Source organism: Pongo abelii, chromosome 4, assembly GCF_028885655.2.
Source record: "Pongo abelii isolate AG06213 chromosome 4, NHGRI_mPonAbe1-v2.0_pri, whole genome shotgun sequence".
NCBI classification, from domain to species: domain Eukaryota; kingdom Metazoa; phylum Chordata; class Mammalia; order Primates; family Hominidae; genus Pongo; species Pongo abelii.
The window spans coordinates 186852129-186859915 of NC_071989.2; the positions used below are offsets into that span (position 1 = coordinate 186852129).

At 48.1% G+C, this 7787-nt stretch overlaps 1 long non-coding RNA gene across 1 annotated transcript; it reads right to left on the reverse strand.

Moving 5' to 3' along the window:
• Window positions 1-369: 369 nt before the first annotated feature.
• On the reverse strand, window positions 370-7301 carry LOC129059646 (uncharacterized). The gene is made up of 5 exons (XR_008525693.2): window positions 7170-7301; window positions 6723-6851; window positions 4462-4602; window positions 2947-3046; window positions 370-581 (listed from the first exon to the last, which is right to left on the reverse strand). It is a non-coding gene; the product is annotated as an uncharacterized LOC129059646 (long non-coding RNA).
• Window positions 7302-7787: the final 486 nt, after the last annotated feature.

Sequence of the window (7787 nt, forward strand, 5' to 3'; positions counted from 1 at the left end):
GATTACAGGCGTGAGCCACCGTGTCCGGCCTTTTTTTTTTTTTTTTTTGAGATGGAGTTTCGCTCTTGTTGCCCAGGCTGGAGTGCAATGGAGCAATCTTGGCTCACCGCAACCTCCGCCTTCCGGGTTCAAGCGATTCTCCTGCCTCAGCCTCCCGAGTAGCGGGGATTACAGACATGCGCCACCACACCCAATTAATTTCGTATTTTTAGTAGAGATAGGGTTTCTCCATGTTGGTCAGGCTGGTTTTGAACCCTCAACCTCAGGTGATCTGCCCACCTCAACCTCCCAAAGTGCTGGGATTACAGGCATGAGCCACTGCGCCCGGCCCCATATTTACATTTTATCAATCAATTAATTTACTTTAATGCATCTTGTTCCAAGAATGCTTTATTGACAAAACAATCAGTGTTGGCAAATATTCTAATTAAAATATTCCTTTCTTTCCTTTCCTTTCTTTTTTTGTCAGAGACAGGGTCTTGCTCTGTCACCCATGCTGGAGCACAGTGGTGTGATCATAACTGACTGCAGCCTTGATTTCCTGGGCTCAAGCTGTTCTTCTGCCTCAGCCTCCCGGGTAGCTGGAATGATAGGCATACACAACCATGCCCAGCTATTTTAAAAAACTTTTGTAGAGACAGGGTTTCACTATGTTGCTCAGGCTATAATTAAAATAATTCGACTCAAGATAAGCACCAATCAAAGCAGGTTGAAAATGCCCCCATCTGTTGAAAACCCCCAATTTTATACATCACTACCTGAATTCCAGACTCAAATGATCAACTGCCCATGGGACATTCTCACTTGGAAGTCCCAAAACCTCATCAGACATATATGCCCAAAGGCAAACGGCTGACCTTTTTTTTTTTTTTTTTTTTTTTTTGCGACAGAGTCTCACTCTGTCACCCAGGCTGGAGCGCAGTGGCACAATCTGGGCCCACGGCAACCTCTGCCTCTCAGGTTCAAGAAATTCTTGTGCCTCAGCTGCCTAAGTAGCTAAGACTACAGGCAAGTGCCTAATTTTTGTATTTTTAGTAGAGACAGGGTTTCACCATGTTGGCCAAGCTGGTCTTGAACTCCTGACCTCAAATGATCCTCCTGCTTTGGCCTCCCAAAGTGCTGGGATTACAGGCGTGAGCCACTGCGCCTGGCCTGCTGACCCTTCTTTCATCAACTTGTCCTCCTTTTCAGACACCCTGTCTTCGACTGGGACCGTCCAGTTACTCATGCCAAAAACTCAGGGCACCCGCCACCCTCACCTCTCTCACCCCCCAAACACAGCCTAATGCCAAGTCCTATCAACTCAACAGCCAGGGTATCTCTCAAATCTGTTCTCTTTCCAGCTCTACTTCCAATGCCCTCATCCAAGCTCATGGCATCTTCTTCTTGCTCTCCATACAACTAGTCTCCTCGAAACCACTGTTGTACCCTCTGATCCATCACCCACACTCATTGTTTAATAGTTTTAAAAAGTCAGTGGGCGTGGAAGCTCACATCTGTAATCCTAGCGCTTTGGGAGGCCGAGGTAGGAGAACTGCTTGAGGCCAGGAGTTTGAGACCAGCCTAAGCAACATAGTGAAACCCCATCTCTAAAAATTTAAAAAAAAAAAAAAACTAAATTAAAATAAAAATAGTTTAAAAAGTAAACCAGGACCTCCCTTTTCAGTAAAGGCAGACTAGGTACTTTGGACAAAACCTCCTGGTAAAAACAGCTACAAAAGCGTTTTAAAAATTTACACACACACACACATTTTTTTTTTTTTTTTAAGAGACGGGGTCTTGCTCTGCCACCTAGGCTGGACTGCAGTCTCCTGATCATAGCTCACTGTAACCTCAAACTCCTGGGCTCATGGGATCCTCCTTCCTCAGCTAGGATTACAGGCACACATCTCCATCCCCAGCTAATTTTTTATATTTTTTCTAGAGATGGGGTCTCGCCATATTGCCCAAGCTGGCCTTGAACTCCTGACCTCAAGCCATCCTCCAGGTCAGCCTCCCAAAGTGCTGGGATTACAGGAATGAGCCACCATGTCCAGTTGACACACACAATCTTAAAAGCATCAAAGAGGCCGGGCGTGGTGGCTCATGCCTGTAATCTCTCAGCACTTTGGGAAGCGAAGGTGGGCAGGAGTTTGAGACCAGTCTGGCCAACATGGTGAAACCCTGTCTCTATTAAAAATACAAAAAAAATTAGTTGGGCATGGTGGCAAGCACTGGTAATCCCAGCTATTCTGGGGGTGCTGAGGCAGGAGAATAGCTTGAACCCAGGAGGCAGAGGTTGCAGTGAGCCAAGATCATTGCACTTCAGCCTGGGCGATAGAGTGAGACTCTGCCTCCAAAAAAAAAAAAAAAAAATCCGGGTGTGGTGTGGTGGCTCATGCCTGTAATCCCAGCACTTTGGGAGGCCAAGGTGGGTGGATCACCTGAGATCAGGGGTTTGAGACCAGGCTGTCCAACATTGTGAAACCCGTCTCTACTAAAAATACAAAAACTAGCCAGGCATGGTGGTGGGCGCCTGTAATTCCAGCTATTCAGGAGGCTGAGGCAGGAGAATCACTTGAACCCAGGAGGCAGAGGTTGCAGTGAGCTGAGATTATACCATTGCACTCCAGCCTAGGTAACAAAAGCAAAACTCCATCTCAAAAAAAAAGCATCAAAGAACTAACAAAATAGTGAAGAATCGCCATGCTGAATCTGAGAGAGAACAGGATTCCCAAGAGGTGACCCAGAAACTTAAGGCTGCAGTTGCCCTGGAAGCTTTTGCCAATTGAAAAGAGGGGCTGAGAGGCTAAGCTCACTTTCAGTGGCATTGCATGGCTGGAGATAAATATTTAAGTCTGGGGCCTGCCAAGACTGTGGGTGATAAGCCGCCTCCCACACGCGAGTCAGCCCCCAAAGGACTGCATTTCAGAAGTAAAGGTGAACTGAAAGTAAAGCCATCCTTACCTGAATGATAGTCCAGATTTGAGTCACCCAGGTTCCCGAGAAAACACCATGCCCTAAGTATGAACTCCAGTGATCTCAGTTTGCTGATCCCTCCAGGCACCTGGCAAAAGCAATAGAAAATTCTCTTTGGCCAGGCACAGTGGCTCACGCCTGTAATCCCAGCACTTTGGGAGGCCAAGTTCGGAGGATCACTTCAGGTCAGGAATTTGAGACCAGCCTGGCCAACATGATGAAACCCCATCTCTACTAAAAATACAAACATTAGCTTGGTGTGATGGTGGTCACCTGTAATCCCAGCTACTCAGGAGGCTGAGGCAGGAGACTCACTTGAACCTGGGAGTGGAAGGTTGCAGTGAACCGAGATTGTACCACTGCACTCCAGCCTGGGTGACAGAGTGAGACTCCATCCAACAAAAAAAAAAAAAAAAAAAAAAAGAAAGAACGAGAGGGAGAAAGAAAGAAAGAAGGGAAGGAAGGAAGGAAAGACTCTTTGGTGAATGAGAAAATCACTCCATTTCAAATTAGTTCTACAAATAATTTCAGAAACACAATGTTTAACATACAAAAATCAACAGACACAGGAGGAAGCAAGATTCCTTGAGCTAAAACCATCAGAAATAACAGTCAATAGAAAGAGAGCCAGAGGAACTCCAGACTAAAAAACAAATTAGTATTATTATGTTCAAGAAATTAAATGCCAAAATTGAAAATTTTAGCAAGGAACTGGAAGCTCTATAAATTATATAGCATATGTGAAAAAGAAATAAATAGAAAGTCAGCCAGGTGCAGTGGCTTGCACCTGTAACCCCAGCACTTTGGGAGGCCAAGGCAAGGGGATTACTTGAGGCCAGGAGTTTGAGACCAGCCTGGCCAACATGACAAAACCTCGTCTCTACTAAAAATATAAAAATTAGCTGGGCGTGGTGGTGTGCACCTGTAATCCCAGCTACTCGGGAGGCTGTGGCAGGAGAATTACTTGAACCCAGGAGGCCAAGGTTGCAATGAGCAGAGATCGTGCCACTGCACTCCAGCCTGGGTGACAGAGCAAGACTCAGTCTCAAAAAAAAAAAAAAGTCTATGACTAAAAAATTCAAACTAAAGGTGAGGCGCAGTGGCTCACGTCTGTAATCCCAGCATTTTGAGAGGCCAAGGCGGGTGGATCATGAGGTCAAGAGATCAAGATCATCCTGGCCAACATGGTGAAACCCTGTCTCTACGAAAAAAAAAATACAAAAAATTAGCCGGGCGTGGTGGCGGACGCCTGTAGTCCCAGCTACTCGGGAGGCTGAGGCAGGAGAATGGAGTGAACCTGGGAGGCGGAGCTTGCAGTGAGTTTAGATCGCGCCACTGCACTCCAGCCTGGGGGACAGAGCGAGACTCCATCTCAAAAAAAAGAAAAAGAAATTCACACTTGACCCATCATGGTGAAAATGTAGGAAATCAAAGACAACAAGAAAATCATAAAAACATAGATAATAGTGCTGGTTATTTACCTGGTTTCTGGTCTATGCTTACCCTTCTATAATCTGCTCTGAGATGCTGGGGCTAGGGTCTGCAAGCCACATTTTCCAGCCCCCTTGCCAGTTGACTTCCTGTTAGCTTCTGCCAATGAGAGGCACTAAAGGGAGCTTAGCAGGTGGGAGAGGGGATTCCTTCCTGTCTCAGACAAAAATAGACTCAGTAAAAAAAAAAAAAAAAAATACTAAAGGCAAAGCACATCACTATATAATAATAAAGGTTTAATTTCCCAGGATGCCATAGTATTTCTAACTTTCAGTCACCTGTTAACGTGGCCTCAAAATACACAAATGAAGTAAAATGTTTTTTCTTTTTTTTTTTTTTTTGAGATGGAATCTTGCTCTGTTGCCCAGGCTGGAGTTCAGTGGCTCAATCTCGGCTCATGGCAACCTCCACCTCCCACGTTCAAGTGATTCTCCTGCCTCAGCCTCCTGAGTAGCTGGGATTACAGATGTATGCCACTACAGCCAGCTAATTTTTGTATTTTTCATAGAGACAGGGTTTTACCATGTTGGCCAGTCTGGTTTCGAACTCCCAACCTCAGGTGATCTCTCTGCCTCAGCCTCCCAAAGTGTTGGGATTACAGGTGTGAACCACTGTGCCCAGCCTCAAATGAAGTAAAATTTCTGAATGTCCCGATGTTAAAATGGTTGGGAAGGCCGGGTGCAGTGGCTCACGCCTGTAATCCCAGCACTTTGGGAGGCCGAGGTGGGCTGATCACCTGAGGTCAGGAGTTCGAGACCAGCCTCAACATGGAGAAACCCCGTCCCTACTAAAAATACAAAATTAGCCGGGCGTGGTGGTGCATGCCTGTAATCCCAGCTACTCGGGAGGCTGAGGCAAGAGAATTGCTTGAACCTGGGAGGCGGAGGTTGTGGGAAGCCGAGATTGCTCCGTTGCACTCCAACCTGGGCAACAAGAGTGAAACTCCGTCTCAAAAAAAAAAAAAAAAAAAAAGGCTGGGAAGTGCTGACTTACAGTATGTCCCATGAGGCCTGTGCTCTAGAGAAAAATTACCCTAGGTAAGGACAATAGGGATGCAGCAAGTGTAAAGGCCCTGCAGTGGGCCAGTGTGACTGGAGCTTGAATAATGGGACGGTGGGAGAAGATGAGGTCAGAGTCAGGCTGGAGCCATGGCAGCTATGACCTGATAGGACATGGTAAAGAGGGGGCTGTGGGAAGCCACTGAAAGAATGAAGCAGAGAAGGAACATGACCAGATTCAAGGCTTAGAAAGCCACTTTGGCTGCTGTGTAGAGAATGGACTAGGTGGAGTAAGACAGGAAGCAAGGAGGCAAGCTGGGTGGTTCCTGCAGTAAGCCAGGTGGGAGGGGCAGGCGCTTGCACTGAGGGCTGCAGAGACGAAAGAGGTGGAGGGATGTGAGACATATCTGGAGAGGGAGTCTATAGAGTTTGCTCATGAATGGGATGGGAGGGGTGTGATACGAGGCAAGGGAAGAAATTGAGGCTACTAGCGGGTTTGGGCTTCCGCTATGGAGTGGATGGTCGTAGCACAGACTGCAGTGAGGAAGACAGATTTGAGGGGGGAAATCAAGCATCTTGTTCAGGACATATGAAGTTGCGGAGCCCAGCCGACGTCCAAGTGGGGACAGCCCGTAGGTGGTATTTGTTGACTGCGTAAGTGAGCTCAGTTCTTCCAGTGGGGAACACAGTCTGTAGTAAGGCGTAGTATTGAGTTTTAGACAACTCTGCCGAAACCCCTTAGGTGGAGAAGACTTCGGCTGCCTTGGGCCTTGCACCCGCTGGTTCTGGATGTGTCGTCTCCCAGGCTCACACGCTGGATTCACGTCGATCCCCTCCTCCGTGGCCACTCTTCAGATGGATTCACATCGGTCCCCTCCCCCATGGCCACTCTTCAGATGGATTCACGTCGGTCCCCTCCCCCGCGGCCACTCTTCAGAGACTGGGTCTCTTACTCCTTTCCTCACAGGGCATTTCTAGGCCCCTCACTATCCTATTCAGATCCTTATTTATTTTCGGAGCCTCTTTGAGTTTGAAGATGGCATTCTGTGTTCTGCCACTGCCAGCTCCCGTGCAAACACCATTTCCTTGATTCTTCATAACCCTTCGAGACAGAGCCTACCACCCCCATTTTAGAGAGTGTAAGCTGAGGCTGAGGGTCACATGCTATATACAAATTCCACAGGTGGGATTCGAGCCCAGAACAAACGGACTTAAGAGCCCCCCACTCCCTCTCACTCTGTATTCTCACTCCATCCCTTTGGTTTTCACATTTACCTGCATTTTCTTTCAGGACTTTTGAATCACCTCTCAAAGTTGAGAAGACAAGGGGCTGAATGAAATCTTCCCCTCAGATGCGGGGGAGTCTCTAAGCTGCTCAGATACACGTGAGCTCCGGTTACATTTCTGGAAGGACATGGGCAGGAAACCGAGAGAGATGGGAAAGTGGCTCGGAGAGGACCAGCACTGCTCACGCCAAGGAGTGGCTGAGCGTGCAATTTCAGAGGCAGCGCCTACAACAAACCAGTCTGGCCCAGTGCAGTGGCTCACGCCTGTAATCCCAACACTTTGGGAGGCCAACGCAGGATGATTACTTGAGCTCAGGAGTTCAAGACCAGCCTGGGCAACATAGTAAAACCCCATTTCTACTATTTTTTTTTTAATTAGCTGGGTCTAGAGTGGTGCACACCTGTGGTAATTAGCTGGGTTTGGGGTGGTGCGCACCTGTGGTCCCAGCTACCTGGGAGGCTGAGATGGGAAGATCGCTTGGGCCCAGGAGCTTGAGGCTGCAGGGAGCCATGATCGCGCCACTGCACTCCAGCCTGGGTAACAGAGTGAGACCCTGTCTCAAAAAACAAAACAACAAAAATAAATAAATGAAAGGAACCACCCTGGACAGAAAGGGCAGGCTTAACCTCCAGGGCCCCAGGTTTCCACAGGTGACCTCTCTCGGGTTCCTGGCAGGGCAGCAGGTGGACCCAACAGGCCAGTATGGGGCAGAAACACTGCTCTCCCCAAGCACATTCTCCTGCAGGGCCCCTCTCCTCTCGGGGGTTATTAAAGTAACATGTTGCAATGATACCTGTCAAGGCATGAGGAAGGGGGGCCAAACAGCAGGAAGTAATGAGAGAGGACGGCTGTCACCACTCAGAGGCCGACCTGCCCTGGGCTCCCGCTCCCAGGGTCAGAATCCCTCACTCGGAGGCAGCCACTCTCAGCCTTGTTGGAGGGGCCTCAGGAACATCCCAGCGTGGACGAGATGGGAACCAGTCCTCTCTCCCCACACTTCCCTCCTCTGACTACTAAAGGGCATGATTTTGTTGTTTTAATTTGAATTTTTAT